The 24,785-nt window shown below is 48.2% G+C and overlaps 1 long non-coding RNA gene across 2 annotated transcripts in view; it reads left to right on the forward strand.

Moving 5' to 3' along the window:
• Nucleotides 1-202: 202 nt before the first annotated feature.
• Nucleotides 203-24,785, forward strand: part of LOC119459599 (uncharacterized) — a 46,709-nt gene continuing 22,126 nt past the window's right edge. For both annotated transcript variants that reach the window (XR_005193699.2, XR_007467908.1), the window contains exons 1-2: nt 203-321; nt 3,584-3,625. This is a non-coding gene — a long non-coding RNA (uncharacterized LOC119459599). The remainder of the gene's footprint in view (nt 322-3,583; nt 3,626-24,785) is intronic.

A 24,785-nucleotide genomic window follows, 5' to 3' on the forward strand; every position in this document is an offset into this window, starting at 1 on the left:
CTAAAATTAAGTCCTCCAAGTTTCCTGGTATTCGTGGTGCAGTTTTTGAGCTGTTTCTCGTATTATTGAAAATGCGCACTGGTTTCGCACTTTTAGAATGTCAATGTTGACGTACGTGAGCATGTGCCTATGTTTTTTGCAAAGGTTATATCTGTGACTTTTACTTCTCTAGATCCTTTTGGAGAAATGCTGTATATAAATAGACCACCTCACCCGGCAATGTGCACTCATATCGTTGAAGGGATCTCGAGTGACTGTTTATTTCTTCGAAGGAGCGCATGATGGCAAAAAGTGCAACCTTGCTTTTGATTTTATCTCTGGGTATGTAGTATGCAATGAGTTTTCCCTATTTGGTGAAACTTCTCCAGGTTTCATCCGTATGTGTTGTGTGTTTAATAACCCTTAGCACAGGCAGGTAATTGTAATGTCATTGTTATGTCTACCTCGTTATTATAAATATTTTGTTCGAATTAGAAAACAAGTATGCTGATTGTATTTGCATGTATTCGCCCGACCTAATTTTTTGCTGCAATATTTGCTGAGAATGTCTCAATGACACCTCTAAATTGAGGAGTCAGCTCTTTACATATTAGGAGCTCTCTTTGTGGGAGTTGCAGGACGACTGTTCCACATTTATGTCACAAGCATCAGGTATGTCAATTTTATTGGACAGGCGGAAAAAATGCTTACTTCACACATACGCCCTAAATACACACCACAATAGGTTAGGTACACTATAATACAAATGTATTTGCCTGTTAATATTGGTTAGCTGACGGTTTCTGCAAACAGTGTAATACAGGTACTTTTTTTTTTACTTCTACCACTCCTTTTAAAGGAGTACTTCAATTATTTAACCTAAGATAAATTTTATCCTGGCAAGGGAACAAGAATTCAGGATCGCCAGTCAGCCTCTAGAATCTGTAAAGGAATATGTTTATCTAGGTCAATTACTCACAGGGGACCCTGATCATGAGAAAGAAATTTACAGAAGAATAAAATTAGGTTGGAGTGCATACGGCAGGCATTGCCAAATCCTGACTGGGATCTTACCACTGTCGTTGAAAAGAAAAGTGTACAATCATTGCATTCTACCGGTGCTAACATACGGGGCAGAAACTTGGAGGTTAACAAAGAAGCTCGAGAACAAGTTAAGGACCGCACAAAGAGCAATGGAACGAAAAATCTTAGGAGTAACGTTAAGAGACAGGAAGAGAGCGGTGTGGATCAGAGAACAAACGGGGGTAGACGATATTCTAGTTGACATTAAGCGGAAGAAATGGAGCTGGGCAGGCCATGTAATGCGTAGGATGGATAACCGGTGGACCATTAGGGTTACAGAATGAATACCAAGAGAAGGGAAGCGCAGTCGAGGACGGCAGAAAGTCAGGTGGGATGATGAGGTTAGGAAATTCGCAGGCGCAAGTTGGAATACGCTAGCGCAAGACAGGGGTAATTGGAGATCGCAGGGAGAGGCCTTCGTCCTGCAGTGGACATAAATATAGGCTGATGATGATGATGAAATTTTATCCAAGCAGACATCACTTGCGGGAAAACGTGACGCAAGTAATTCGATATTTAAACGATATGAAATAATTAACTTCTTAGTTAAAACTGTATGGCTCATGTTTATACTGTAAAGTTAGAGGGAAAAGTCTGGAAAGTTCAGCTACGTGTTTTCAGATTTCCATTTGGAAATGTACACCGAAACTTCTGGCATCAAATTATTTGTTCAAATTACCTGAATAAGCTCTCGGCACTACAAAGCATGGTTTTATGTCCACCCGTCTGCGACGTAGAATCAGAGCGTAAAGTGGAGCTGCTGTTACACTTGCTTGTTCTCACGAAGTTATTGTGATTGCTGCTTTGCGCAATTACCGATTCGACGCGCAATATGGCGAAGCATGGTTTTACTCTACCCTACTACGTCACAGGTAGGTTGCACAGCGAGCCGCTCTTCACAATTCTGCGAGCGCAACCTAGTAAATCTTGCAAATAATTTGACGCCAGTGATTTCGGCGTACACAACCACACTAAAATATATAATCACGGAAATAAAGTTTTATGATAATTTTCTACATATTTCTTGTATAAAGTTATGTAAAAAGTTTTCAACTAAATAGTTCATCATGTAATTAATTTATTTACAGAATAGCTTGCTTTAAATTTGATGCAAATGATGTCCGCCTGCGCTGATAATTCCACTTTATTGACTTGAAGTAAATACCTTACGAAGGCTTTTTTTAGGTGTTTGAGAGAAAAGAAGAAAAGACACACTGTAGAATCTACATATTGCTCGCACGGGATTCATTTTTATGGCAGAGATCACAATAATAATTCAGACTACCTTTGTCACCTGGAAAGTGGGGAACTCACACGTACGAAGCGCCACATTTCTACAACATATGGCTATTTGCCACATTTGACAAAATCATTTGAACAAATTATAAGGGTATTGCTACATCAGAAACACAGTGGCTCTTTCCTGGAAGTGCTGATGAAGTGTTTTTAAACCATATACGTTTTTGTTAAACATAATATGAATTATTCGGCAACACGTTCAGTAAATTTCAGTATTTTCCACATCCAGGAGCGCTATTTTGCGCGATCTCTTTCAACGGCCTTTCAATTTAGCCCCAGAACGAGTAAATCATACTAAATATTATAGGCGAGCTCATAGCACGAAATTTGCCACTTTGCGTACTCAGTAAACTACAGTCCCACAGTGACAGCCAAACAAGCGTTACTAGACTTTCTGCTGATTATTATATTCATGTCATCAGCATCTTGTAACAGACGTCGCACAATGTGCATTTGCATTAGAGGTGCAAGAAAAAGCTGTCGTCAAACAAATAATTTTGTTACTCCAAATACCAGTCTACTCTCATTTGCATCAAATATATCCTACGAAGATTCGTACGTTCATCGCAAGTTCATTGAAACATTTGGCGACCTTATTAACTGCTGCTATCGTACGAAAATTTGTCTATGCGAACCTCGACTACGTTTGTGATGCAAAACAGTACTATTCAGAATTGAGTACGAATTAAAAGTGCAGCAGCTACTACAGTAGACTAGCACTCCCAGTATAACAGACTGTACAATTTAGCCATGCCACCTTACAAAATAGAAGCTTTATAAAGCTTCCCAGTGGTCAAAATCACATGCTATAGTACCTTCAACGGAATTTAGATAGCAAGAAATGCTCCAGTAAGCTGATTAAATGAGTTCAATGATTCGTAAGAGAAGTCTTCTACCAGCCAGCATCTCGTAAATGTACAGTATTATTATGGAATGCTTCGTGGGATGCGGTTAACGTAATTTTGGAAGTTGCAAACAGAGGTCGAATGATGGCGTAATTTGGCGACCGCAAGTGGTTGTCGACCGGGCACTGCTCTCTACTTCTCAATAAATCCTGAGGTACTCTTGTTTTGCATTTGGCTGCATAGTAAATATGTAAAACAGCATTTTTTTCTTACATTGGTAGGCATAGTTCTGCGTATCTCAGCATATTTAAATTTGGTGGCATCGTCACATTGTGTTTAAATTTTCCGTTCTAATACATTGCTGACCCTCATTTCAGTTGTCTCCTTGGCCATAGCAAAGCCTAGAAGACGTCTCGAGGGTAAGTCACAAGAAAGGTGGCATTTGGTTACCACCTACACGAGTGTGTACCGATGCCTTATGTATGCATTTGACAGATCTTTATGTATGAATTCGACAACATAGTTGCATGCGATGTTGATTTTTACCGAAATAAAATGTTTACCTTGCTTTTTGTGTAGTAGGTACGAAATGCATTAGCGAGTATATATCAACCAGCAACCTTTGCTGCCGTTGCGCCGTGAAATGTAAGTGTCACGCCTTTTTTGAAAAGAAAGACTACTGAGCACATTGTCGGCTCCGGCTAAGACCATATAGCATGATTAGAGTCGATCTGCAGATAGCTGCGAACTTTCAGCAGTGCTGGCTGAGCCACGTTCCACCATTGCATTTTTGATGATATTCTCAGTGTATTTTTCGCCGAGATACGATATACTTGTGGCCATTCCAACTTATAATTCCAGCTTGGGAGAAAAACAGTGTCGGTAGTTCCGACAAGGCTCCGTCCACATGAAGTAAGGTTGCTCCTTCCCTTTCACGAAGATAACCGTGTGATGTCATTATATTTTACCACAGTTAGACGACCAATTTATAAAACAGCTGATCAACATATATACTATCGAAAATATTTTTTCTGCTACACCCTACGGCTTCTGGTTTGAGTGGGTTGCACGTGTTCATCAAGACGAGTGTGTGAACATGCAGCTAAAATTGTTTCCTGTCAAATAAATGCATCTTTAAATGTGGGCTTATACTCCACTGTCCCTAGATACATTGAAAACGAGCTTTGTACGAAACATCTCACTAGGTCACCAAGCGTTGCACTCATAATCAACATACCGCTGAAAAGGGCAGTCGATTAGAGATAGCCCCCGTTAACACCACTTTTCTCCAGCAAAATAGTGGATAGTGCTGAAAATGATCAAATTATGTAAATTTTCAGGTGGTGTTGAATGTTCGTTCTCTAAGAGCCCGAGCGAAAACAACACAGCCCTCCCCAAACTAGTAGATTGGATTTATGTACCGTAATATTATTTCCAATTAGACCTCCTGCAAGAAAAAATTGTGTGCTCGTAAACATACATTTATACTATGCCTACACGCAAGCATTTACAGTCGTTGCACCAGCCAGATGAAAATTAAAGGAAGAAATAACGATGCGGTATAGATCACCATGGGCTGGTTTCCATTGGTAAGTGCTGATGTCATGTAAATATTGCAGATATGCATTGAGTCCCAACATACCTCCATGGGCTTCATTATCCATACATTGTTCCCAGAATGAGAGAAATATAAGTGTTCGTCGCGACTATTTTGCTGGAGCAAAAAGGCTGGTGGAGGTCAGTGTAAAAAAATCCGCAGGGAGAACCTGGAAGTTGCATCTCCGGCGCGCTCCGTATATAGCCACCATCGATAGCAGCTCAATCCAGGTTAGTGAGACAGCAGTAGACAGTGTGTCAAAAATCAAGTTTCAAGCTTGATGAATTCGTATTTGGAGGTACGAACGTACAGCTTATAGATCATTAGAAGATGAAGATTCACCGGCAAAAACATTTGCTGTGGCGTAGCTCAGCTAACTCTGGATATGCGAGGTGAAAGAGCGAGCGGGAGAAATGTTTATTCTTGAAACTGTATCCCGAGCGAGGCCCGGTATCACCCTTAGGTGGGAAGGTTCCTTGGTCCAGGAACCCTCTGGCTTCGGCTGCCCTCTTGGCACTGGCGACGAGTTGTCGTCGGTCTTCCAGGTCCCCGAGGGCGAGCTTGGCCTCCCACGTTTCGAATAGGTGGTCTTCGTTTGCTTGTGGTGCTCGGTTAGCGTCCATTTCCGGCTGCATTTCGCTATCTTCATGCCCCGGGCATTTCAAGAGCAAGTGTGCCAGGGTGTCGGGAACGTTGCAGAGTGGCAGAGGTAGCTGTGGAGCGTCGGGTCGAGGCGGTGCATTATAGTTCCTTGAGTGTAAGTATTACTTTGTAGGCGTCTGAGGACCACGCTTTCTTCTTTGCCGAGGTTTGGGTGCGGTGGAGGGTACACGCGGCGCTCGAGCCTGCAGTGTTGCAATATCGCCGAATAGTTGTTGGGTACAGCTTCCACCTCTTCTGCCGCGGGTTGGAGGGCGTGTGGGGCGAGGGGAGCCCGGCTGACGTGCTCGCGGGCAGCGGCGTGGGCCGCTTCGTTCCCCTATAGTCCATCGTGTCCGGGTACCTACGTTACGCAGGTGTACGGGAGCGGAGTGCTACGTCGTTGTAGTAACTTGAGTGCATCAGCCGAGATGCGGCCCCTCGAGAAATTTCTACACGCGGCCTGAGAGTCGGTGAAAATGACTGCTGCGTCTGTGCATGTGGTGGTGGAGAGAGCGATTGCCGCTTCTTCCGCCGTTTCCGGGTTGCGTGCCTTGACGGTTGCCGATGCTAACTCGCGGCCTCTGGAGTCTACGCCGCTGAGAGCGTACGCGTTTCGATGCGGATACTTGGCCGCGTCGGTGTAGCGGGCGTCTGGGTCTTGCTTGAATCTTCGTTTGATCGCGTTGGCTCTAGCTTGCCTTCTACTCTTGTGGTATATGGGATGCATGTTGCGCGGGATGGGTGCAATGCAGAGGGACTCTCGAACGTCCGATGGGATTCGTTCTTTCTTGTCCGTGTCTGCTACGTACGTCTCACTGTAGTTCAGGTGTCGGAGTACTGATCTCCCGGTGGGTGTAAGCTTGAGTTGTTCCAGTTGGCTGTTCTTGTGCGCTTCAGCGAGCTCTTGCCACGTGTTGTGGACGCCCATCTTAAGGAGACGTGTAGTAGACGTCATGGGGGGGGGGGGGGAGTCCCAGGGCGACTTTGATTGCCTTCCTTATCATGATGCTGATCGTTTCGATCTCTGCGTTCTTTAAAGCCAGGTACGGCATGCCGTATGTGATGCGGCTGGTGAGCAGTGCTTGTGTTATTCTGAGCGTGTCTTGCTCCTTGAGGCCGCTTCATGGGCTTGAGATTCTCTTGACAAGGTGCGTGTGTTGCGAAAGGGTGCGTTGTAGTCTTGGTATGCTGGCCGCTCCGGATCCGTCCTTGTGAATAAGGAGTCCCAGTATTCGTAACGTATCGACATTCGGGATTGGCGTCACATTGAGGGTGACGCAGGGGTCGGGCTCTTCGTAGCTGGGTGGCCTGCCTCTCGTTCTTGCTTTCAGGACGAGATGCTCAGAATTCTCGGAAGCGCAGCAGAGGCCACAGTTTTGGAGATAGCTTTCGATGGTGTTTACGGCTTCTTGTAGGGCGCTTTCTTGCCTTCCAATGTTCTCAGCTCTGGTCCAGAGCGTGATGTCATCAGCGTACATCGCGATGCGAGGCGAAAGCTTGTTTTTTTTTTGTCCAAAGCCTGCTTTCGTGTACGGTTGTGGTCCCGCTTCCGGCGTTTTGTGAGTCGAACGGCTCGCTATTCCTCAGTTTCCGACTCTAGCTTTCCGCGATTGGCTTTCCGGACCCTCTCCAGTGAAGCGGCTCGCCGGGCGATACCGCGGGAGTGGTCAGACGCCGCTGGCCGACGACTGCTCAAAGCCTCCCGCTCCCGCGCAACTCTCAGAGAAGACGGCCCGGCCTCGCTCACCTGCTTGGCCAAGCTCGCACTATTTTTTTCTAGGCAAGCGCGGCGCTCCTCTTAGCTAGGCAAACACCGCCTAGATAGCAGAAGGCCTACGCGCTCCGAAAATGAGATCATGCTACCGGTCCGCGTGTTTCTATTTGCGCCCAAGCCCAGCGGCGCCGCCATGTGCCGCTCAAGCATACCATGTTTCTAGCCGCCGCCGTTGGAACGGAGAACACGCTGGGCTGGTGGTGACTAGGCACAGCTGTGGCTGCTGTTAAGGGATCGGTGGTATTGTTCAATACTCGCATCACTGGTTTGATGATCCACATATAATCTCACTATCAGGGAGGGAGCAGTCTACCTTACTGGAGCAGTATTTTTTTATTTGAGGTGTTGCTACGCTGCACACCGCAACACCCCAACGACCACCGCTTCGCATCGGCGCCCAGCACCACGGCTTAAGCCGCGTCACCGGGGCACAACCAACCGCGCCGCCAAATAGAGAGGAAAGAAAAAGAAAATGGTGATACCAAGAAAAAAATATAAAGGCGGATTCGAACCCTCGTGCGCCCGTAAAGCGAGTGTCGTAACCACTAGGCCATACAGCCTTTTTTTTCTTTATTGCCAGGCTTCGACACAGTACAACAAATGAACACAAAACGTAGACAGTACGCCAGATCGCTCAAGTGGCCAAATTGCCACTGCGGCCAGGTGTTGTTATTTTAAATTTCCCTGAGCACTACGAAAGGCTCCAGCCTTGACAGCCACTCAGGAACATCTGTTTGTGCTTTCAATATCTCCAGAAATCGGTGCACACTTTCGCGGAAATACATGCGTGCTGGTCTTGCGTCTGGATCACAAAAATAGCCAGCCATTCGGGAGCCCCATATACTGTGGAGGCCCATCAGAATAATCTGGTCGAACGGAAAACCATCCTCATTATCTGTTGGCAGGTAGCTGATCCCGTACGAGTCGAACGGTAATTCTTTTTTAATGGTTCCTTGTAGCACATGCCAAAAATATACCCCTTCCCAGCAATGAAGAAAAACATGGTCTATTGTCTCAAGCTGCTTGCATATGAGACAGTGGGAACCCCAAGGTAAAAAGAAACCCCTTTCCTACAGAAAAGACTTAACTGTTAAAGTTCAAGTGTGTATCATGAAAAAAAAAAGGTTTTCGTTCCCGGCGACACCTGCATTTTTTAACTCCTTTAAAACGTTTCCTCGCGGGCCTCCAAAGTATACGGCCCTGTACAAGGGTACGGGAAACACCATGTCACAAACATCTTTGTACAGTTGTTTCCTATTGACGATACTCAAATATTCCATCGAAAAACGTGTGTTTAGAAATTTTAGACTTACAACAATTTCTCTGAAGAAACCACGAACGCCACCTGAAACATAATTCGTCGTCACCACAAAATTAAGCAATGCACGCCCGAATCTTTGTTGACACACCGTACGCAGGAATGGGTCTCTAACATCTCGGAAAAATAAAAACCTGTTTAGAATCTGTCGCACAAACAAATACCCAGTCCTAAACCACCGGCCTTCACCTGCCGAAACAAGTTCGTGCGGCTGCACCTCTCCCAACTGGACGCCCAAACAAAGACAGCAAAAACTTTAATTGATAATTAAAGAAATTTTTAGCGGTGCAGCTTCTGCACATTTACTCGGGAACAATGCAGCACTTGCATTACGTACCACAACTTGCTGATCGAAAAAAGATTGCACACCGTAGCTCTTGCGAAGACTGATAGACGAGAACTTTTCCATCGGTCCGCTTTTTCTCGCGTCTCTTGCGCCTGCGCTCGCCAGTATGGATCAGTGTCTTAATAAAATTCCGCGGCACCCCCAAGTACTCATTCCTTGGCGTTAAGACGCTAGGTGGCGTCTTAACCCAAGCCGCGTTGGCAAATGTGTCTGGGGTCGAAGGCCATTCTCCGTGCCAAAATCCCAGGCACTTACCCCAGTTTACCCCACTTCCGGTTACCTCACTGAAGCGTCGAACAGTCAGTCGAACAGTCACAGAACAGTCGAAGGGGCACTAGGCCATACAGCCACGCTTCCAAAGCATGCATTCATGCGAACCATATGATTGCGTTCGAGCGCCCTCGGCGAAAGAAACCACCTAGAAACATGGTAAGCGCGAGCGGCGCATGGCGGCGCCAGCGGCCGAGCGCTCGGCTTGGGCGCAAATAGAAACACGCAACCAAGCGCGACCGCCATATAAGCTGATGGGAATGCTCCCGCGTAAGCAGCATTGATTTTGACGTCAGCGCCTTCGTCACGCCAGCCTTGGCAATGGAAATTTTGGTCCACGTAGCATAACGTCATAAATCGGAGTACGTAGACCTGTGCTATTTAGGTGGCGTTGGCCGGGCGCGCAGCCAGTCACGTGGTCAGGCGGCAATCCTGCTGCGGATAGCGCATACGGAAAGCTGGTGGCGATGGCGGAGCTCGGCGCGGTGAGTCACATGATGCATTGCCAAGGCTACGGCTCAGCTTGCTCAAATGAAGGTCAAATTGCTGGCGTAAGCTTTCGCAGTAAAAGCGAAAATTGCGCCGACAAATGAATACACGATTGATTAATGAAGTCAAGGTAATCACAAAAAGGGAATGACATTGCAAGATTACTAACAACGTAGACATACTGAAACTTAATGTCGATCCAAACCGTCTCATAACAATTGCTTGCTCATAGCTTAAATATATTGTTACGTTAAAGACACAGGCACAGATGGGTTGCGATATTTGGCAGAAAAGGACTGCCGGGGATGAGGAGGGCCGCTAGAGAACTGGGGAACGCTGGGTTGAGTCATTGACCACATGGAGCTCAGACCCATGTTCTCAGATTCCTGTCTGGCGACGGCCTGAATCATCTTAATCGTGGTTCCTGGCGGATCGGGAGGCGTGGCGGAGAAGGCTGGTGAACAGGCGGCCTCTAGCTTGCGGCGAATATGGGTTACGTCGTCACAGGTATGGTCTGACGCGGTCGACCCTTACATGTCGACGTAGCAGCAGTGTTGAGTAGCCGCGTGTTGTGGGGTGTGATACGGCGGCTCTTAGCTTGCTCAAGTCGACAGCATTCTTTTATGATGACGCCAATAGTCGAGACGTTGCCGAAAACAAGCAAGTTGAAAGCGTCGTCGGGGATAGCTTTTAGCACATGTGCCACTTTATCTGCTTCAGAAATAGTATCGTCAGCTTTGTGGCAAATAGCCAAGACGTCGAGGATCTATGAAACATACGGCCCTGCAGATGTCTGAACAGGAGAGGCAAGAGCCTTTCTTGCCGCGGCAACCTTGAGCCCCAAGGGGGGTCGCCGAACAGTTCCCGTAGCTTTTCTTTGAAACTATCCCAGATGGTTATCTCGTCGTCATGCGTTTGGAGCCACACGCGTGGGGCCACACGCGGGGAGCCGCCGAGATAAAAGACGAAATTGGCGAGCATAATCGTTCGGTCCCACCTGTTATTAGCACTGGCGCATTCATAGAGCTTGATCCATTCTTCAATGCCCTGCCCCTCCAGGCCAGAGAACACACCAGGGTCGCGATTTTGGGCAACCGTGACGATTGGAGCAGTCGGGCGAGCCGAAGCCGCTGCAGATACGGTCTAGTCACCGGGAGGCATGGTGACAACCTCTATGTACCGACCACTTATGAGTTCCGTGGCGAGGACGGCGATCGTTAACTTCCACCAGAATGTTACGTGTGGAAAGACACAGACGAAATAGGCTGTTTACACGGCATTTACACTGGAGCCAGCCAGCGAGGCCTACACTCGGTGATGATGATGATGCCTACACTCGCTCGCGCGAATAGGGCAGACACAATTCATCGTATTTCTCCCGGCGGCTCGTCTCTCGAGCATCTCTCGATGATATCGTTATAATATTGACATAGTAAGAAGATGCCTCAAGCGAAATGCTTGGCATTGTCTTGCGCTCGTGATTGGCTTTTACGAGGGAATAAACATTCTTCCCTTACTGTAAATTCCTTGGTCGCACCTTCTGCTCAGACTCTGCAAAAAGTCTTGTATGAGGAGATCCGTGAAGCGCACCATAGTCCAGTTACAAATATTCAGCGGATAAAGGTGCCAGTGGCATGGATACAGCGCACTGGTTTAATAGTGCATTTACACCAACAAAAGAGTGAACACTGTGAGAGAAACATGTTTTATTACCCTCAAAACGTTATTAGCGGTGCAGCAGCAGCTTTAATTGTAATCCTTGAATTGACTGAGCAATGTTATAATGACCCCACTGACGTGTTAGTAATGTGACTGACCACATTCACAATAGGCAAGAAATTTTAGGCATATGAAAATCACTGCCAGCCGTTGCTATTGCGGAATATGTCGATGGCTTGAGACATGCCATGCCATATCTCACGCCACGGCGCATGACATATCACCTATCGGAAACGCTTTTACGTCAGATCTTCTGACCAAGAAAGTAAAGTCACGTCACCTAGACGTACTGTTCTACTAGGAATCCTGAAAAGTATTCTCTTTAGGTGTAGTCGAGGCAGGTAATCTGCATAGCAAGTCACGTTTGGCAAGGACATGCGAACATTGCTTGGGACGTTTTGTCCGTGGACCGTCCGTGGCAGGACATGCATATGCTTATGTGGCATCGCAAACTGTGGAAGTTCCCCCTTCAGAGCGAACACATGGATTTCTAAGACGTGTCAGCTCGCCGAAGTGCCTGTTCGAAGCTGACATGAAAACTGAATACGTGGCACCTTTCATTGATGGACCATCTCTTTGTAAAGAAATTCTTCAACTGCCATTTGCATACGAGTTACAAAAGCGATAACAATGGTGACCAGAAATTCGCAGTCAAAATATTTTGCCCACCGTAGTCTACACTACAAGGCATCACTTTAAATTTAAAATTTAACATATTAAATTTATAATTGCCTAAATCGAGTGTTACCCCGAAATCAGTGATATCGTATCGCTTCTTTGACTAATAATGTTTTGACGGGGATTATTAGAGAAACTTCATGGCTAAACAAGCCGTTTAATGACACCAGGAGCTTAACGACAAGAGAACAGAAAGAGTTTGATCATACCTTTGAATTGACATTACGAGGACCCCTTCTACTCTAGTCATCAGTCTACGATGCCGTAAGTACTTTCGTCGCACGTTCACACACATATCCTTAGTTAGCTGGCCAGCCACAATGCTTTTTCCATAGTAAAGGTCTATTTCAAGTACGTCACAAAATGTAGCATCCGAATTCATAATGGCAACCGCGCGAGAAAACAACGGACCGGATAAAAGAACACGGGACGGGAGCTGACTCACAGCTAAGTTTACTTTCACCCAACTTTCCACATTCATACATCATCCGCAGTCACAGGGTGTGCTACGAGCGTCAAAGGAAAGCAATGCGTTGCGTAATATATTGCCGCGCCTGTACTCCGAAGAAAAGGAGGACTACGCGAATAGGCGGGAGCGTTTCTATCAAGCCGCCGCGAAGAAATCGCAGTAGCGCGCGGTATTAAAAAGGCGACCTGCTGCTATTCCTCTTGATCAGGGCTCTGCGACCTCTGTTTTTGACGTTGCGACACTGGTGGAGGTGCTGGAGCCTTGAACCTCATGCGTTCAACCGCTATCAGGTCCTATCAGTTGATGCTTGTGAAGATGTCGAGGACTGGCTCGATCAGTGCGAGCGCGTCGCTGATGTCAATCGCTGGAACGAACGACAGAAACTGACCCATGCATATTTCGCTCTCGAAATGAGTGCTCGCACATGGTACGAGAACAGGGAAGCGAGCTTCCACACGTGGGGCGATTTTCGGCGTCAGCTCCTCGATACATTCGCAAGCTCGGACCGGCGCGATTACGCGCAAGTTCTGGTCTTGGTTTCCCTTCGTATTTTAGGAGGCAGGGTCGTATGGGGTCGCTACCCAGGTATCTGGCTTTTATGGTGTCAATCAGATCCTGGTCATTCACGGGGAATTTGCGAGCGATTTCTTGAAGCGTCCGACTGGTTGTCGATTTGGCCTTGTCGGGCTCGATCAGGCAACGCAGGATGGCCCACGTCTTCGCCGTACTCAGGGTACCCTTGAGCGAGGTGCAAAACTGGACCCAATTTTGCTGCACCAGCTCGGTCGCGTAATCTCTGGCTTCTTCTGTTATATGCGCGATTCCTAGACGGAGTTTCCGGTTTAACCGCTGTCGCTTCCACCGTTTGAGGAGGCCCTCACGGGCTTCCTACAGGTGTAAGAGCCGGCGGTCAACTTCAGGCGTCTCGACCGTGCGCTGGATGGTTTTGGTGGTTTGGATGTGGGCGTCTCTGAGGTGCTGCATCCATTCCGCTATGTCCGTTATACCACATTCGGGTGGGGGGTACTGCCTGTACGCCTCCCAGTCCGTGAGCCTAATTTCTCCAATTGTTCTCTTATATTTCGGGTAGGACACCGAGATGCTGAGGATGCAGCGATCGCTGCCCAGTGTTTCGCCCAGGTGCGTCCGGAAACAGGTCCGGAAACGTGTCCCGACTAACACTGTTGTCTACTCGGGTTGGTTGGAGGAGGTTGCTTATCAATTCAAGCCCCGTTTGGCCAACCGCGTCGATGAGCGACCTAGCCTTCTACGTGTCTTGTTGGTAGCCCCAAGCCGTGTGTCTAGCGTTCATATCTCCCACCACTACCAGCTGGTTGCAGCCAGCGGCTCTCGCGCTGTCGTAAATGATGTAGCGGAAGTCGTGCTTTTGAGCCCTCGGTGGACTGTACAAATTCAAGGTGAAAGTGCTAGGTCTACTAAGCTAGGAAATTTACAGGCGCAAGTTGGAATCACCTAGTGCAAGACAAGGGTAATTAGAGATCACAGGTAGAGCCTTCGTCCTGCAGAAGACATAATTATAGGCTGATGATGATGATGATGACGATGATTTTTGTTATAATCACGGCTCCCCGTTTAAACTTTATAGCCACCTTAACTATTTCTAGAATTCTAGCTGTAACTTCCTTACAGTGGCTGTCGATGAAGTCACCACGCTCGACACGTACTTGCTGCGCAAGCGGCGGTATTGTTTTTGTGTATTTAGGACTACACCGCCTTATGTTACCTTGGTAGATTGTTAACTGGAGTACGATCAATAATGGGCGCATATCAATATCACATAAGCATTGCCGAAGCTGTCTGTTTGGCGACATACGCAGTTACATAAGTTCTCTGGTAGGAAAAACAGCACACAGAGCCATATCTGTCGGCAAGTGTTGAATATTCCCATATAAAGAGCTAGAAAGTTCTATTCGCAAAGTGGAAGGAAGAGCCAAAGAAAGTTATCGGTCTAAGGTGGCCAGGAAACTGAGTATGGTAAACTGGCAGTGTAACCGTGTACTGAGGGACAGAGGGGCAGAACAAGGCACACTGCTGTTATCAACTGTAGATTGTCCAGGTGCCGACACCTACGCAAGGTGCACTGACACTCATATGCACATTTTCTGGCTGTAATATTCGTCAATCTCTAGTGTTGAGCTTAGTCAGTATATGCTTTTCGCCAGTACGTGGTTGCTATAAAGCTTGAACTTCTATTGACAACTGGAATGACAAATGGCCGGCCGCTCTGATGCTTCCACCTTGTCGGACCTTTGAGCCCTTCTCCGCAGCACTCGCGATGGAAGCCTTTGAAACGCGCGCCACAACAGCACGCGCCACGTGGAGCATGCACACCGATCGGGTAAGCGTAGGGAAGCGTGCAGACATAATCTTGAGCGCATCATCCCGTCTGGCCAAAATAAAAGCGGCGACAAGAAAGGAGACGAGCACTAAGTCCACAGCATTAATGCAGCTGCGCGGCACCAAAATACTGGCAACACAAAAATTAGATATAGACAGAGTTGTCAGATGTGTCTGCTGTGGGGTTTTAGCAGCCAATGGAAAGGATGTTGCACTACGCATGAGAGAGCGGATTGCGCCTAATGTTATTCCGTTTACAGAAAAAAAAAGTTATAAGTTCTTCTCGACAAACGTCGTTCTGCCGTGTTGAATATAGTCGTGGGTTTGGCACTGAATAAAATTTATTTCACTGCCTGTAAATTGTGTAGGCTTCCCATTCTGCCCCCTCTCTGCCTATTAAACTCATAATTTAAGCCTCATAAATAAAAAGAACTGTCAGCCCTTCCACTGGGGTGGAGATGGAAGACCAGCAAAGCGGTACCACGACCGCTGGATAAAAAAAAAAAGGTGCCGCTATGATGGGAATTAAGTATTTCTAATTATGACTATTAAGATGTGACGGTGTAATTGGTTATTTGAACTATTAAATAATGAGAAATATATAAGATCTGGTGGTTTTCATTTAGTGACCAAAGGGACCATGGCCTTATGATCGCTACGGTACACCGCCATAGGGTGTACGGCAAAGGTTGGCACGTTCTTCATAAACACGTCACTAACGCCGCTTGCGTTCGGTGCGAACGCGGACAGGCAAAACACCGCCGCCGTCGACAACAGTTGTGTGCGTTGTTTGTGTGACCGCACACAACCGCTGCCAAAACGCTGGCTACGTGACGAACGGCTAAACGCCGTTGTCGATACTGTTAGGGGAGAGGTGGGCGAGATCCCAGAGAGAGTCGGGTGGATGGATGTGAAGAGGAAGAGGCTCGCTGACGCACAGTCTAAAGTGCCTCGATACTAGCCACTGTAGCCTCGATGCCCTCCTCGCCCACCACTCCCCTTCCAATGGGAAATCTCGTTTGCTCTCCGCCGTGCGTTCTCTCCCTGTGAAAGCTCGCGTCCCTCACCCTCGCACGCTTTCACTCCCACATACAGCATACGGCCAATGAGTTTTATTGCGATAGCAATTATATGGACACTCAAAAGCAGATTTCTGCCGTCGGCGTCGCCGTCGCCGTGAGGTTCTGTATGACGTCAATGGAGATGAAATCGTCGCCGCGCGCCGAACGCTGTATGTGCGAGTGAAAGGGCGCGAGGGGCGCGCGCTTTCACGGGGAGTGAACGCACGGCGGAGAACAAACGCGCGTTCTGCGCCATGCTCTCTTAAGGGCTGCAGAAGTAGGCGTCTCTTTCCTCCTTTACAATCACCATATATGTAGGGCCAACGCGCCTTCTTCCGACGCGCGAGAGGCCGTGGGGGAGGGGGGGGGGACGGAGGCGACGTTTAGCTGCGGCACCAAGTGCCTATTTATATCAGAGGCTCCGGCAACAGTCCCCAACGCCGCACGCATTTTGAGCGAACGCGGGCAAAACGCCGACGGCGTCGACAACAGCTCTGCGTGTTGCCGGTGCTGCTGCATGTCCAAGTTTATACAGCTGATAAAGCTAATATCATTACTCCGTATAGCTCTCTACAAATTTGCTATCGCAATTGATGCTTCGCCTTTCAGGTGAAACTGCGACAACTTTTTTTCCATTGCCGGACGCGACGATCGAAAGGTGAGCCCTTTCGATCGTCATATAAAAAGGTCAGAGACCTGCGCGGAACACGCAGCACAGTCACAGCTTAGGCTGGTGGAGCGGCTCAAGAGTAGCACCAATTTCGGCACCACGCACACCGGGGTCTTCGCGAGAAAGTCTCTTCGCCTTGTTTTGACGAGAACGATCTGAACTGGATGGATGGATGGATGAAAAAACTTTATTATTTATCGAGGGAGGGGAAAAGGGGAATAAGGGAAGGGGTTGGGTGAAAAAATGGTTGATCCCTCTTATATAGGAATCGGTATAGAACACGAAAGTGAAACGTGTCTTCACAGAAGTAGTGTAATGTTTATTGCACATTGATATTTAATGTCTATTGGTGTTTTGTGGCTAAAGCGCCCTTAGGCGTTGATGCACCCACGCTGATGCCTGGTGGCACGTCTCCTCCATCACGACTACCAACGTCGATGACCATGAGCAACCGTCGTGCATATGGAAGCTGCACTACGCTGCACACGCTAGCACAACGCGAAAGACGAAGCACGTAACTGACACACTAATACAACGCGCAAGACAAAGCACGTAACTGAATCGTCACCGAGTCAAATCAGCGCGTACAGCGCGTCGTAATTGCAGCCTCCGCGATCAACTTCAGAAACATTTTCAGAGCTAATTGCGGAGGCCACGCTCCGCTGTGCTGAGTACGGTGAACGCCACCTAGGTGGCGTTGGTAGTGCTTCTTGATGCCAGCGTCCCTTCGAATGCTGGCATCGAGGCATCGTAGTGCTGAGACCACCGAAGCGTTCACTGTCGGTGCGCGTTAGTGTCATAATGCAGTACTTCTCTTTTATTGCGATAGCAATTATATGGACACTCAGAAGCAGATTTCTGCCGTCGGCGTCGCCGTTGCCGTCGCCGTCGCCGTCGCCGTGAGGTTCCGTATGACGTCAATAGAGATGAAATCGTCGCCGCGCGCCGCCGAACGCTGTATGTGCGAGTGAAAGGGCGCGAGGGACGCGCTCTTTCACGGGGAGTGAACGCACGGCGGAGAACCAATGCGCGTTCTGCGCCGTGCTTTCTTAAGGGCTGCAGAAGTAGGCGTCTCTTTCCTCCTTTACAATCACCATATATGTAGAGCAAACGCGGCTTCTTCCGACGCGCGAGAGGCCGTGGGGGAGGGGGGGAGGGGGAGGGAAGGGAGGCGACGTTTAGCTGCGGCACCAAGTGCCTATTTATATCAGAGGCTCCGGCAACAGTCACCAACGCCGCAGGCATTTTGAGCGAACGCGGGCAAAACGCCGACGGCGTCGACAACAGTTCTGCGCGTTGCCGGTGCTGCTGCATGTCCAAGTTTATACAGCTGATAAAGCTAATATCATTACTCCGTATAGCTCTCTACAAATTTGCTATCGCAATTGATGCTTCGCCTTTCAGGTGAAACTGCGACAACTTTTCTGCTCGTAGGCGGCGGCACCGCCCCGAGCAAGAGCGCGGGTACACGGAGGACTGTTAGATATATAAGGCGCGTCTGTGTAGCTCTCTGCAAATGCGTTTGTGGCGCAATGGGTTAAACGCTCGGCGAAAAATCGTCGCGGACCGAGAGGTCGTGGGTTCGATTTCCAAATTTTGCATGTTTGTGGAACTTTTTCTTGTGGTTTCTTTCTTTGTATTATGTTCTATGACGTATTTCCGTGACGGAAATACGTCAGTGAAGTCTTGGTGGACCCCGGCATAAAACACTTTCGTGTTAAAAGAGCGGGTGGGTGGGTCCGTAGTGCAGGACACCAGTGATCCTTGCTACCCTCTGCGCCTGGTCCTTTGAGTCCACAGCTCCGGCTGGGTGAGGAGGATCTCCCACGGCTCCCTACTGTAGGTAAGTATGCGACGCGAGTTTGCGTCCTGTGGTCTACTCCTGCATTCCCACGTCACATGTGGTAGTGACGGCCATGCACAACACCACGGACAAGCGCCGGCATGCAGGGAATTCATGTGGTGTGCTCTTCCAAGTGGGGATAGGTGTGTGTTTGTATTCTTCTGTATGCGCGGGCTTCTTGTACCCCCAGTTTCCGATGAGGGCGGGGCAAGGCACTTTCTTGTGTGACGTTGGTGCTCGAGGATGTCTCGGGCCGTAAGTGGGCTATCTTGGCAAAGGCTCTGGTTCCCTGCTCGGTTTGTGAGTTTTCGTGCTAGAGAGTGTGCCCTCTCATTGCCTGGTATGCGCTCGTGTCCTGGACACCATATGATTGCATGTTGTTCTTGGAGTACGTCGCCTATGATTCTTAGCGCGATTCGTGGCAATCTGCCTTGCATGTACATTCTGCATGCTGCTTGAGAGTCGGAGATAACCAGTGCCGAGTGCCCGGCGCTGTCGCGGCGTTTGATTGCCATCGCGATAGCTGAGGCTTCGGCAGTGGCTGTGCATGTTGTGTTTATTGAGGCCGTTATATCGGCTCTTTTAACACGAAAGTGTTTTATGCCGGGGTCCACCAAGACTTCACTGACGTATTTCCGTCACGGAAATACGTCATAGAACATAATACAAAGAAAGAAACCACAAGAAAAAGTTCCACAAACATGCAAAATTTGGAAATCGAACCCACGACCTCTCGGTCCGCGACGATTTTTCGCCGAGCGTTTAACCCATTGCGCCACAAACGCATTTGCAGAGAGCTACACAGACGCGCCTTATATATCTAACAGTCCTCCGTGTACCCGCGCTCTTGCTCGGGGCGGTGCCGCCGCCTACGAGCAGAAAAGTTGTCGCAGTTTCACCTGAAAGGCGAAGCATCAATTGCGATAGCAAATTTGTAGAGAGCTATACGGAGTAATGATATTAGCTTTATCAGCTGTATAAACTTGGACATGCAGCAGCACCGGCAACGCGCAGAACTGTTGTCGACGCCGTCGGCGTTTTGCCCGCGTTCGCTCAAAATGCCTGCGGCGTTGGTGACTGTTGCCGGAGCCTCTGATATAAATAGGCACTTGGTGCCGCAGCTAAACGTCGCCTCCCTTCCCTCCCCCTCCCCCCCCTCCCCCACGGCCTCTCGCGCGTCGGAAGAAGCCGCGTTTGCTCTACATATATGGTGATTGTAAAGGAGGAAAGAGACGCCTACTTCTGCAGCCCTTAAGAAAGCACGGCGCAGAACGCGCATTGGTTCTCCGCCGTGCGTTCACTCCCCGTGAAAGAGCGCGTCCCTCGCGCCCTTTCACTCGCACATACAGCGTTCGGCGGCGCGCGGCGACGATTTCATCTCTATTGACGTCATACGGAACCTCACGGCGACGGCGACGGCGACGGCAACGGCGACGCCGACGGCAGAAATCTGCTTCTGAGTGTCCATATAATTGCTATCGCAATAAAAGAGAAGTACTGCATTATGACACTAACGCGCACCGACAGTGAACGCTTCGGTGGTCTCAGCACTACGACGCCTCGATGCCAGCATTCGAAGGGACGCTGGCATCAAGAAGCACTACCAACGCCACCTAGGTGGCGTTCACCGTACTCAGCACAGCGGAGCGTGGCCTCCGCAATTAGCTCTGAAAATGTTTCTGAAGTTGATCGCGGAGGCTGCAATTACGACGCGCTGTACGCGCTGATTTGACTCAGTGACGATTCAGTTACGTGCTTTGTCTTGCGCGTTGTATTAGTGTGTCAGTTACGTGCTTCGTCTTTCGCGTTGTGCTAGCGTGTGCAGCGTAGTGCAGCTTCCATATGCACGACGGTTGCTCATGGTCATCGACGTTGGTAGTCGTGATGGAGGAGACGTGCCACCAGGCATCAGCGTGGGTGCATCAACGCCTAAGGGCGCTTTAGCCACAAAACACCAATAGACATTAAATATCAATGTGCAATAAACATTACACTACTTCTGTGAAGACACGTTTCACTTTCGTGTTCTATACCGATTCCTATATAAGAGGGATCAACCATTTTTTTCGCTCTGTGTTGCGAACTGCTACTATGACATGTCCTCTGGTGGTCTGAGCGGCGTCTGTGTATTGCACTTCTTGACTGCTCCCAAAGCTTTTGATAAGTTGCTTGGCTAGGGCTTGTCTTCTGCCTTTGTGGTATTCGGGATTCATGTTCTTTGGTATCAGTGTGGCTTGTATTTGCTTCCTGGTGTGGCTTGGGATCTGGTGGATTCGGTCACTGCAATATTGCGGTCCCACCGGGTATCTTAGTTCAGTCAGTAGTTGTCCTGATTCTGTGAGACATAGGCGCTCCATCTGATTTATCAGAACTGCTGCCTTGAGCTCTTCAAAGGTCTTGTAAACCCCTGTGTCGTATAGTCTTTCATTTGGGGTGTTCACCGGTAATCCTAGTGCCGCTTTGTACGCGCCCCGTATGATCTGATCCACCATCTTTGTTTCTGTGCGATTTAAGTTTTGATAGGGTAGATCGTATGTTATCCTGCTGATGATAAAACCTTGAACGAGTCGTATGGTTTCGCTTTTGTGAAGGCCTCTCCCCTTCTTTGTGATTCTTCCGATTAGTCTTGCTATTTGCTTCATTGTCGTTTTCAAGGTTGCGATAGTGTGATCCGTTCGCCTGTTGCTTTGGATCCAGAGGCCCCAGACAGGAATCTCGTTCCTTTCTGCAAGCGTGCTGTTTTCTAGTTGGAGGTGCAGGTTTGGCCTGTTACGGTAATTTCGTCCATGGACTATGATCCATTCGGACTTTTCTGGTGCACAGGCCATGCCGTATTCTGCCACAAAGTATTGGACAGTGTTGATGGCTTCTTGCAGGGTGCTTTCCTTGTGGCCTAACGAGCCTTTGTGCATCCATAAGGTAATATCATCCCCATAGAGCACAAATTTGAGGTGTTGGATTTGATGTAACCATCTTCTGTTAAAATGTTCATGCCATCGTTAAACAATAATGGCAAGAGTATAGCTCCCTGTGGAGTTCCTTTGTTGGGGAGGTTTAGCTTGGATGATCGTACTTCTTCCAATCCTATCGTGGCAGTCCTACCAGTTAGAAAGGATTTGACGTAGTCAAAAGTTTTCATTCCACACCCCATTTTTTCTAGTTCCTCCATGATGAGCTTATGAGACATAAGTGTCAAATGCGCTCTTTAGGTCTAACGCCAGCACTATGTTTTGTCCTCCAGTCGCCACGTTGTTAATTTCTTCGTCTCTGAGTCTGAGAAAAAACATCCTGTGTCGCAAGATGTTTGCGGAAGCCATACATGTACAGCGACAGGAGGTTATTTCTTTCGATATAATTGGTTAACCTGGTGAGTATCACGTTTTTAAACAGCTTCCCGAGACATGACGTAAGTGAGATTGGCCTCAGGTTTTGAATAGTTTTCTGTTTTCCTGGTTTAGGGATAAGGACTATGGTTGCTTTCTTCAATTACTGTGGTATCCTGCCAGTTTCCCATATGTCCTTGTTGAAGTAGTCGAATAGTCATACGAGTTGATCATTGCTGAGGTTGCACAGCATTGCGTTGGTGATGCCGTCCTTTCCGGGTGCTGTGTTTCGTCTGATGTCTTGTGCCGCTGCATATGTTCCGCAACCATAACGGGCGCATCGGTATTACCTTAATATTCACCTACTAGGGTGCGTATTGTTCTCGTTGTTGCCGTTTTTGTAGAGTCCGGGTCTATCATACTACGTAAGATAGCCCATGTTTTAGCGGTGGATAGCGTCCCTCCTAATGAATCGCAAAATTGAGGCCAATTTTCCGCTTTCAGCTGTGTGGCATACTCATTTGCTTGCTGCGTTACGGTTGCTATTTGCGCTAAGTTTTCTGTTCAGTCTCTGGTTTTTCCAGCGCTTGGTTAAGCTGCGCCGTCTCTCCCACAGGGGCAGCAGGTGTGGGTCGACTGCAGGGCTTTTCGCGTTAATTGATATGTTTCTTGTTGTGGCTTCGTGGGCGACTTTCAGTTCCTTTGCCCAGTCCTCGGCAGTGTTGGAGGGTGTTGTGGACATTGGATATTTTCTGTACGCCGTCCAGTTAGTGACTTTGGCCTGCTTTGGTGCACGTTTTAGCCGGGGTGTGGTCATTGAATAGCTAATAACATAGTGGTCACTACCCAGATTTTCGTCTAATTTCCTCCATTGTCCATCCACTATCTTCAGCGTGAATGTTAGGTTGGGGTAGAGGTCACCGCACACGCTATTTCCTAGTCTAGTGGGTGTTAGTAGGAGGGTTACTAGCTCTAGATCATGTTTGTCTGTAATTTCTACCAGGCTTCTGCCTTTCGGCGTATCTCGTCGGTATCCTCAATTTGTGTGGGGAGCGTTGAAGTCGCCTTGGAGTATGAATTTGTCTTTTACTTCTAGCTGGCCGAGTGCGTATTCAAGAATATACGCAAAGTCTGATCGACATCCCTTGGGAGGGCTATATACGTTGCAAATAATAGTCTTTGCTCTCCCTTTCTTCGTTGTTTGTATTTCAATGATTTGATGCACTGTTGTGCATTGAGGGTCATAGTTTACGCTCACCGCCATCCCTTTGTGCACTAATGTAGCAACCCGCGGGTATTGCTGATTCGTACCTGTGTAGTAATCCCTCAGCTTGACTGTCCCCTTCCCTATTCCTTGTAGGCATATAATATCAGGTTTGCTGATGGCCGAATCGATGTATATCTGTAGCGCTGCCGCTCTTCTTTGGAAAGAGCGGCAGCTCCAGTGCCATACTTCAGCGGTGTCTGCGGTTCTGGGCGTTTTACTGGCCATTGTTGATCACACTTTCGACGTCCGTCGAGTCCGAGATTATACCATTCTTGGCTTTTCTCGCCGACGGTGCGTTGGGATTGCTATTCGCTCTTTTACGCAGTGTCCTTTGCCGGGCTAGCGTTTCTTCTACGTATCTTTTAAGTCCCTGTAAATAAGCGTATAATTGTTGTTGGAAGTTTTGGATGCTTTGCATCTGTTGTACTAGGAGTTGTAGTGTTTTTTCTCCATAGAGGGCGTCACTTTCATGTGTTCTTGTTGTTGTGACGCATGTGTGGGTTTTACTTGTACCGACTTAGTTGTTAGTTGGCTTTTAAGTGTGGTGATTTCCAGCCTATGTTCTTCTAAACTTAGCTTGAGTTGTTTGTTTTCAAATACGATTTTTTGGTATTCTGGGTTGGAGGTTATTGGAGCCGTGGTAGAAACCATCAACGCCGAGCTCACCTTGTTGTTGGTGGATTCCTTCCTCCTTGTTGGAGTGGAAGATGTTTGCCTGGACCCTGTATCAGTGGGTTGGCGTTTGGGAGTGGGGTGGTCTGAAGAGTCGGAGTCCTTACCTCGTCTTATTCGTCACTCACTTGATCCAGATCGCTTTCGCCGTGGCGATGCATCTTGTAGGTCTTCCTCTCGCCTTAATGGTGGCCAATCGCCGTCTTGCGTGTCGTCCGTGTCGTACCAACGTGGCCTTGGTGGAGATTCCTTGTTCAGTGCTTTGGATATTCTAGATGATGATTTCCTTGGCGTTTTGTTGTTCTGCTGCGGATTTTTGAACCGTTTCTTGCAATCCTTCGAGCTGGCAAGATGCTCCTCTTCACAAGTGGTGCAGGTGGGTTTACATTGATGCTCCAGATCTGGCTTTTTAGTGCCGCATCTGTTGTATACAGAGGTATGAGGTTGAGGGCACACGTCCATCCTGTGGCCTGTTTGTATGCACGCCTTGCAGAATTGTACGGTATTCTTGAATGAGTAACAGGGCATTTCTCCTCCCATGTAGTAAACAAAGCGTGGTGTCATGGGGCCATAGAAAGTTATGACCGCTGCCTTTGATTCCCCGAGCATGCGCGCTCGTAGTATCTTCACTCCTTGCGTTCTTATGCGCAGGTTGGCTTGGAGTGTTTCCGGACTCGTGTGCGGTGTCAATCCGCGCACGACGCCATTCTTTGTGTCTTCTCCGGCCGTCATGTAAGCCTTTACTGCATGTTGTTTGCCGTTGATAACGAGCGTCGTTATCTTCCTGACTCTATCTGCTACCTCTTGTTTGGAGGTAGATATGATAAAGATGTTTCATTCTGGATTTAGTCGTAAAAAACCTTCCTTTGCGTGGACATGATCACCGCTTCGGAGATCTGCGGGGCCGTCAACTCTTTGATTGGTAGCCCTTGATGTGATCGGACTATTATTTTCAAGTCTTCCTTTGGTAACGGAGGTAGGAGGTTGGTTCGTGACTTTTTCTTCCACGGCGGCTTCTTGGTTGGTACGAGGTGCTGGCTCAACGAGTCATAGCCACCCCCTGCTGCCACCGTTTTTCTTCCA

This window comes from Dermacentor silvarum, chromosome 7 (genome assembly GCF_013339745.2).
Source record: "Dermacentor silvarum isolate Dsil-2018 chromosome 7, BIME_Dsil_1.4, whole genome shotgun sequence".
NCBI classification, from domain to species: Eukaryota; Metazoa; Arthropoda; class Arachnida; order Ixodida; family Ixodidae; genus Dermacentor; species Dermacentor silvarum.